Source organism: Megalobrama amblycephala, linkage group LG15, assembly GCF_018812025.1.
Source record: "Megalobrama amblycephala isolate DHTTF-2021 linkage group LG15, ASM1881202v1, whole genome shotgun sequence".
In the NCBI taxonomy this organism is placed as follows: domain Eukaryota; kingdom Metazoa; phylum Chordata; class Actinopteri; order Cypriniformes; family Xenocyprididae; genus Megalobrama; species Megalobrama amblycephala.
Window position 1 is genome coordinate 34447928 of NC_063058.1, and position 8276 is coordinate 34456203.

The 8276-nt window shown below is 39.2% G+C and overlaps 1 long non-coding RNA gene across 1 annotated transcript; it reads left to right on the top strand.

Moving 5' to 3' along the window:
• The first annotated feature begins 1090 nt into the window (after positions 1-1090).
• LOC125247381 lies at positions 1091-2441 on the top strand. The gene is made up of 4 exons (XR_007180072.1): positions 1091-1236; positions 1380-1436; positions 1964-2114; positions 2283-2441. It is a non-coding gene; the product is annotated as an uncharacterized LOC125247381 (long non-coding RNA).
• Positions 2442-8276: the final 5835 nt, after the last annotated feature.

Consider the following 8276-nt stretch of genomic DNA (forward strand, 5'->3'; position numbering starts at 1 on the left):
TGAAAATGCCTCAAGTCAAGCTAATGAACTGCCTGATTTGCTGCATTAATCCCTAATCTTTTTTCAGATGTGCCTGGAAAACTGTTCAATGTTTCCATGACATTGATGTTGGAGATGCATCCCCGAACAAAAGGCATCCTGTATCGAGTTAATCCCCAAAAATGTGACATAATAAATGCTGGAGTATTTGCTGCAGCATGGATTCACTGTTCCAAGTCCCAAGAGTTCGCCCCGCCTGCTGGTACCAAAACCTCCTCTTGCTTCTTTCGCAAAGTCAACAATATAACTAAAGCTGATTCCTTCCCAATTCCTAGGATGGAAGATTGTGTGGATAGGGTGGGTAATGCCCAGTTTGTAAAATAGATAGACCTCCTGAAAGGATATTGCAGGTGCCTCTGACTCTCAGCTTTTGTCATGGCAGATAACTTCTTACAATATACTGTGTAAGCTCTCGGGATAGCTTTCGGGATGCGGAACGCTCCAGCTATGTTCCAACATTTGATGCATAATGTTTTGGCAGATGTGGAGAACTGCGAAGTGTACTTGGATTACGTGGCTTTGTTAAACCTTGCCAAGTGTGAGTTTGAGAAGGGAAAGATCACCTATCTGGGTAAACAAGTGGGTATGGTGAATCCCGAGCCATTTGTGCTCGGACCCCAAATCCGATGATCGCTGCTTGCAGCTATGCGTGTATTTGCTATTAAAATGGAATATTAAAACGCATTAGAAAGGTCTTATACGTTGTAAGCAATTTAAAGTACCGTCTTCTTTAAGTGGACCAAGAAGTGAAAAATGACCATTGTAGCATGGTACGTTTGTGAGTCACTTTGAATAACAATATCTGCTAAAGTAGCCTAGTAAATGTAAATTTAAAGGTGTAAATGTAAATTTTCCATCTGTGTTAATTGACCTGGAGACCTTTTTATCTTCTGAACATTTTCATTGCAAATACAATAATCATATAACTGCTTAAAGACTGGTGATTAATTAGACTGGAGAGAAGCCTATTAGTCTGTCTGGATCATCTGAGGCTCTGCTCTCCTTTGTCACTCATTCATATCGTCTTAACTGCCATCAAGCCACATTCATTACGACTCATAAGTAAATGTTTCATTAGTGGGTTTATTCAAATGAAAAGTTAACTGGAAATTACGCTTCTGATGAGAAGATAATTGTAAAGAACACTATTTAACGCCCGTCTCTCTCAGCTCTCACTACACCTGATCATCAACACAGGTAAATCCTGCTTTCTTCCATGACTGACTGCTTATTTATAATTCAATGAAGAGTCTACAGTTATGGATTAGTGAATATTGTTAGACAGCATTAAATGTAAAATGATGATTTCTGCTGTTTTTAACTTGTTATTTCTCTTTCAGGGTACTGGACAATTAGAGCACAAAGTTTAATATCACTATAGAAGAACAGACCTTTAAGTATGTGTTAAATTATTGTAAAAATCATTCATTCAGAGTTTAATCAATATTGTGTGAAAGAAAATGTTCTTATAAATGAGATGCTTGATGAATACAGTGGCAGTGATGTTTGTGCAATAATTCATATAAAACAGATCTAATAATATATCGGTGTGTCTACAGATAAATATGTCACAAGAATAGAGAAAACTAGTAGTTTTGATATTAGTTTTTGTGCTCTCAGTAAAGAACATCAGTTGACTTCATTACGCAGTGTAACGTTTAGATCGAGCTCATTTAGAGTCTGTTTGGGATTTTTTTGAACACATTAGTTTGGTGACATGAAGAAAGTGATCAGGAAAAACATGATCAGATGTTAATCATTTTGAGAGCAACATTTGTGAACACGGTCTTAGTTTAGGAGGGAATATTGGTTGACATGATTGAACAACACTTTGATGTATTTGCGTCTCTGTTGAGGATCCAGTCATGTCAAACATTTGTTACGCTGTTCAGTAAACGAGTCTCAATGAGTTTCTGTTTCAAAGGAGCCAATAAAAGATGAAGAACTTTGGCGTGAAGTTGGTTCTGGTCACTGTGCTTCTCCAGCTGTGCCTCTCTATGTATGAGGTCAGCGCCCAAGACCCAGCTGAAGGAGAAGATGGAGGAGCAGCTGAACCAGCAGCTCCTAAAAAAGAGGTGAGGATAAAAGATTTTCACATTTTCATACATTTATTTCCTTAGTATCTATGGTTTATTAGTGCAGGTATGGCACATAGATAAAAATATAAATCAATCATTAAAATTTACTTCTGACCATGTTGACATTCTGATAATAATGTTCTTATTATGTTTATGTTTGTGCAGAAAGAATCCAAAGTTAAATCATTCTTCAAAGCTGTGGGAGAGAAGTTGAAAAATCTTAAAGATAAAATAAAGGGTTGAACATCAGCATCACCTTCTTCTTTTCCTTTCAAACTTCTAATTGTGAAGATCATCTTAATAAACCTGAATGTAGCAAATGCACAGTTTGTCTCGTCTTGTTCATTGCCTTAAAATCAGTTCTTTTTGGCAAAACTTTTTAATGTATATGTGATTTAAGGGGAGACACTACAGGCAAACACACTGTTTTTTCAGGCACCTGTCAATTTTGAGATTTTGCACTTTTTGGCTTTTTTCAGACTGGTGGAAAGAAATCATTCAAAATACACTTTTAAGTGTATATTTTATAGAAATGTATCTATTTGCGTCAGTAGATTTCAATTACATTAAATATCTTTAAAGGCCGTTTTCTCAAAATGAGTTTTTTTCTGGCTGTTGATCGTATTATCTGATTTATGGAGTGATAAAAATAGATATCCAAAATTCACTCTGTAAAAACCTTTGAATTTAATATGTTAATAAAATTCAGTGAGAATTTTGAACCTGTCTTCATCCAATATTCATATTTTTGTTGAAGACATTTATGCAAATCAGTGCATATTTAATTAGATAATGCCTCATTTGCATATTTAAACAACATTTAAGAAAACTTGTAATACAATTTTTAATGTAATCAATCAGCTGGGGATATATTTGTATGGTGATATTTATTTGCCCTATTCACCTCATGTTAAAAACATCTGTAACATCCTTCGCTCTACCCCAAGAACTCCTCAAAACACAGATCATACATTTATAAAAATATTTGATTAAAAATGGATGTCACCCATACAGCATATAATCTGTTATATTAACATCAATCTGAACAGTCTGATTAAGAGATTAGAAAACATGGGTTTTTAAATATTAAACAGAATTCATGAAACTCATCATTGAAACAGAAACGTGACCAACTGTAAGTGAAGATAAGATCATGATGATGCATAAATAGATGAAATATAGAAGATACACACACACACACACACACACACACACAGATTTAGGCATTTAAATAAACATTATGACATTAAATGAAGAAGAAATAATTTAGGCTCTTCATCCTGCAGTCAGTAACATTTATAGCTGCTTTTAACAGAGACTGAAGAGTAAGTGTCAATCAGATACACTGAAAGTCTCAGTACTTTCCATGTCAAACACAATGACCGAACGCAGCAGTAAAATCAGTCTTACCGCAGTGACCTCGAGAGACTCTTCATACACTGTCAGTTTCTCCATTCCTGTGAAACACCCTCAGATGATGTTTCACTCAGACCCTTTGCTCAGTATTTAGTAGAAGCACCCTTTTGATCTAATACAACCATGAGTCTTTTTGGGAAAGATGCAACAAGTTTTTCACACCTGGATTTGGGGATCCTCTGCCATTCCTCCTTGCAGATCCTCTCCAGTTCTGTCAGGTTGGATGGTAAACGTTGGTGGACAGCCATTTTTAGGTCTCTCCAGAGATGCTCAATTGGGTTTAAGTCAGGGCTCTGGCTGGGCCATTCAAGAACAGTCACGGAGTTGTTGTGAAGCCACTCCTTCGTTATTTTAGCTGTGTGCTTAGGGTCATTGTCTTGTTGGAAGGTAAACCTTCGGCCCAGTCTGAGGTCCTGAGCACTCTGGAGAAGGTTTTCATCCAGGATATCCCTGTACTTGGCCGCATTCATCTTTCCCTCGATTGCAACCAGTCGTCCTGTCCCTGCAGCTGAAAAACACCCCCACAGCATGATGCTGCCACCACCATGCTTCACTGTTGGGACTGTATTGGACAGGTGATGAGCAGTGCCTGGTTTTCTCCACACATACAGCTTAAAATTAAGGCCAAAAAGTTCTATCTTGGTCTCATCAGACCAGAGAATCTTATTTCTCACCATCTTAGCAAACTCCATGCGGGCTTTCATGTGTCTTGTGTTACGAGTCCCGGGCGTGGAACACGTAAACAGATTACAAAACCCCTGAATTATCAGAAGTAGTAAACACAAGAAAAGATCAGTGGCTTTCCTCAAACGCAGCTTGTAGCGTCTCTTTATTGACATCATATCATCATACTTATCAATATCACAAAATACACATTAACACATCTGTAGTCTTTACTGTTATATTAGTATCTTTTAAAATTAAACCGTTTTACTGTACAAAATGATCACTGTCACGCTCATAACACATACACACTACTTTAAGTCTGAACAAATATACAAATATACACTTTCTGAGTCATTTTTATATTAATAAATTAGCGCATACTGAAATAAAATGTATTATTTACATGTGAATTGACTATGATCATAACAATAAACCGTTTTACCCTTACTTTCACATTTAACACAAACAAGTTATTAGTTTTAAACACATAGGAAATGTGAACTGACATGTCTTATATTGGCAATGGCACATATTTTCATTTCTTTTATGAATATATACCTGAATTATCAGAAGTAGTAAACACAAGAAAAGATCAGTGGCTTTCCTCAAACGCAGCTTGTAGCGTCTGAAGTAAACACACGCGCATCACCATAGCAACCCACAACGGACTCCCTCTAGTGGCAACAATTGTATTCTTTTAAAACTTCAGTCTTAAGTAGTGATAATTAATGACTCAGTGTAATAATAAACTCTTTGTCTAATAAATAAAGAAATACATAAATAATGAAATAAATGTATAATAAATAAATATTAATACCAAAGACACATTACCTTGTGACTACACATGGGTGTATCACACACTCCCCGGCAAAGAAAAGATGGCTCCTGCCAGCATAATCTTAATAACACCCCATTTATTTATACTCTTTTAATACCCAATTGTCATAGGAGGTACCCAAATTGGAAATGTAACTTGAGGCGTGAGAATAGGGTAAGGTGTACTAATGCAAGTTGTGTTAAGGTAAGGTGGAATGTGGAGAGATGATAACCCCCAATATGGTATCTGATCTATCTCGTAAGTCTCTAAACTGTTCACTGTCGGGGGTGACTGAATTGTTGGCTGACCTAGGGTTTCATAAGTAAACCTTGTTGTGTATCTTCGGTCACGTGTGGATCTTCGGACTTGGTTTGTCTGGCCAATGTCATCTGAATTCAAGGAAGGTATGTTGAGCACTTCTTGTCTAAGTATATCACCTTCATCTGTCTGACTACACTCTTGCTCATACTGTTCCTCATCTTCTTCAGATCGTTCTGCCAGTGTTTCTGCCCATGTCACTTGTCTTTCACATGTAAGCTTACACTCATCAGGAGAATTACAAGTAAGTTTCTCATTTTCTGTAGGTTGTTCTCTCTGAATCTCTGTCCGTTTTCTTTGTCTTTCTCTTTCAGGCTGGGACTGTTGTTGCAGAGAGTCACAGGTATGTTTCTTGTTCCCTCTAGGTTGTGCTCCCAGGGTTTCTGTCCATGGTCTTTGTCTTTCTTTTTCAGGTAGTCCATAGGATCGTCGTCGTGGAGGATCACAGGTAGGTTTCTCATCAGGTTGATTAACGGTAAGTCTTTGGTTGTTCCCTCTGGTGTCTCGTACCCTTAGCCAATAGTAGTTTTCTTCATCCTGCTCCTTATCACTATCAGACTCACTGAGTGATCCTGACTCATCCTGTGGTTTTGTCTGGTTTCTCTTTGTCATCTGTTTAGGTGCTTCGTCTGGCATCTGTACTGGTAAGTCATTAACCTGATGTAGCAGATTCCTGTGTAGAACTCTTGACTTTGAGCTATCTGTCTCTGCTACCACTCGGTAGACTGGCCCATTGTTTATCTGTTCCTTGACAATGTAAACAGTTTGCTCCCAATATGATCTCAGTTTTCCTGGGCCACCTCTCTCACTTAGGTTTTTCACTAGTACTCTATCGCCAGGTTGAAGAACAACTCCCCTTGACTTCCTGTCATAGTACTGTTTTCCTCGGGTGCTTGAGTTCTTACTGTTGTCTGAAGCAATTCGGTAAGCTTCTGCCATTCGCTTTGCCCACTGCTTGGCATATCCTTTTGGATCATTTCTTTCCTCTCCGTTTGTCACTTTGAATACAAGATCAATGGGTAATCGTGGGTGTCGTCCATAGAGTAAGTAAAACGGTGAGTATCCTGTCGCTTCATGTCGTGTGCAATTGTACGCATGCACAATCTGTGGTAGGTGTTCCTTCCATTTTTCCTTTTCCTTCTCTGCCAGTGTTCTCATCATCTGTAGCAGCGTTCTGTTGAATCTCTCAGCAGGATTGCCCTGAGGGTGATATGGAGAGGTCCTTGAATGGCTCATTCCTGACAGTCGGCGCAAGGTTTTGAAGAGGTCATTCTCAAATTCTCGACCTTGGTCATGATGTAATTTAGTTGGAAATCCAAACCGGGGAATGAAGTCATTGAAGATTCTTTCTGCTGCTGTTCTTCCAGACTTATTTTTAGTTGCATATGCTTGGGCAAACCTTGTAAAGTGATCCACCAGTACTAGGATATATTCATAACCACCTCTGCTGCGTTCCAGGTCTATGGATACTAATTCAAATGGAGAACTGGTACTTATACTGCCCATCGGAGCTCTTTCATGTATAGTAGGCTTCTTCTGTTTGATGCAAGGGCATTTTCGAGTAACATATATCTCAATATCTTTCTTCATGAATGGCCAATAGAATCTGTCTCTGACGAGGTTCACTACTCTCTCCACACCCACATGGCCCATGTCATCATGTAAGTGCTGTAAGACGATCTGTTTGTATTGAGCTGGTAAGACAAATTGGCGTTGTTGCTCAGTCCTCCTGTACAATAGTCCTCCCTCAAGATGTAGTCTTGACCATTCGTGCATTAGTTTCTTTACCGGTCCGCTGGCTCTCTGCCTCATTTCATTAATGACACTTGCATGGGACTCTTTCAGCCTAATAATCTCACCAATTGCTGGGTCCAATCTCTGTGCCTTTTGCAATTCATCATGACTTAGCTTTCTTAGAACTTCACCAGCATCACTCTCATGTCGATCTTCCTGAGCCTGGTTAAGAGCAGCGACCCAAGCAACATCCTTTTGTTCGGCAGCCCTAGTGCCCTCCCACGTAGTTTTGACGATTTCACTAGACAACTCTTCCGTGCACTCTGTGATGTATTTGTTGATATCCATTGGGCACCGGGAAAGACTGTCTGCATCCACATTCACTTTTCCAGGTCTGTACTTGATATCAAACCTGAAGTCTGAGAGTTCTCCAACCCATCTATAACCCACAGCATTGAGTTTGGCAGTAGTCATTATGTAGGTCAGAGGATTATTGTCAGTATAAACTGTGAAGTGTTGGGCATAAAATAGATAGTCCCGAAACTTCTCACAGATTGCCCACTTCAGTGCAAGGAATTCGAGTTTCCCTGAATGGAGTCTGTAATTCCTCTCTGCCGGTGTCAGTGTTCGTGATCCATAGCCAATGACCCTCAATTTCCCAGCCTGCCGTTGATAAAGTACAGCTCCAAGTCCTTGTTCTGAGGCATCTGTATGAAGTGTGAAAGGCAAATCAAAATCAGGATAAGCAAGTACAGGTGGAGTAGTCAAAGCTTCAACTAATCTGCACAGAATCCTTTGATGTTCTTCCTTCCACTCAATGGGTGTTCGCGATGATAATTGAACATTCTTCTTTCCATCTGCCTTTGGTTTTGTTTGAACAGACCCCATTCTAGCTTGTTTTACTTGCAAGAGGTCATATATTGGCTTGGCAATGCGAGAGAAATCCTGAACGTATGATGGATAGTAACTCAGAAACCCCAGCATCTTTCGGACTTCTCCAACCGTGGTAGGCTTCTTTGTTTTCCAGGCTCGTACGGCATCTAAATCTTTAGGATCTATTCTGACTCCTTCTGCGCTGACCAGTCGCCCAACGTATCGCACTTCTTTTTTGAACATCTCACACTTGGTCGGTCTTAGCTTAACCCCATGTCGCTGTAAAGCTTGCAACACCTTCCGTAGACTTTCCACATGTTCTTCGAATGTCTTTG